The sequence below is a fragment of the Myotis davidii genome, unplaced genomic scaffold (genome assembly GCF_000327345.1).
Source record: "Myotis davidii unplaced genomic scaffold, ASM32734v1 scaffold333, whole genome shotgun sequence".
NCBI classification, from domain to species: domain Eukaryota; kingdom Metazoa; phylum Chordata; class Mammalia; order Chiroptera; family Vespertilionidae; genus Myotis; species Myotis davidii.
In genome coordinates this window covers 436,571-437,060 of record NW_006285266.1, presented here as the reverse complement: position 1 = coordinate 437,060, position 490 = coordinate 436,571, and positions in this window count along the sequence as shown.

The following is a 490-nucleotide window of genomic DNA, read 5'->3' as shown; positions in this document are numbered from 1 at the left end:
GCACTTGAGCGATTCCTGTGTTAGACGGACAGTGAACACAGACACGGGAGTGTCCACCTCTTCACTAGCATCGCAGAGGTCTTCCTCCTCCTTTCAATGGATCCGTGACCCCAGAGGCCTGGACAACTTCCGCGGTCCCTGCCTCCCATGGGATCTGCTACATCACGAGGCCCCCCCAGGGCCCATCGGCTCTCGGCCCCAGAGGCACCGTGTCACGTGTGTGATGTAGGAGAGCTGTTCCAGGCCGCGGGCTGTTAGCACATGTAGGTTACACGCCTCCTGCTCCCTTCAGACCCAACATTCCTGAATCAGAGACCCAGCCACTGCAGTGATCTCAGAAGGACTGGGGGCCAGGAGCGGTGTTAAGTGAAACGGGGAAGGCGCTGGGCTGTGCGCACGCAGACCGGGTGGCAATTCTGTGGGCGACCGTCTGACCCCACAGTTTGCCCAGGCGAGGGGCCCCTGCCTCCTTCTCAGGGCAACAGAACAC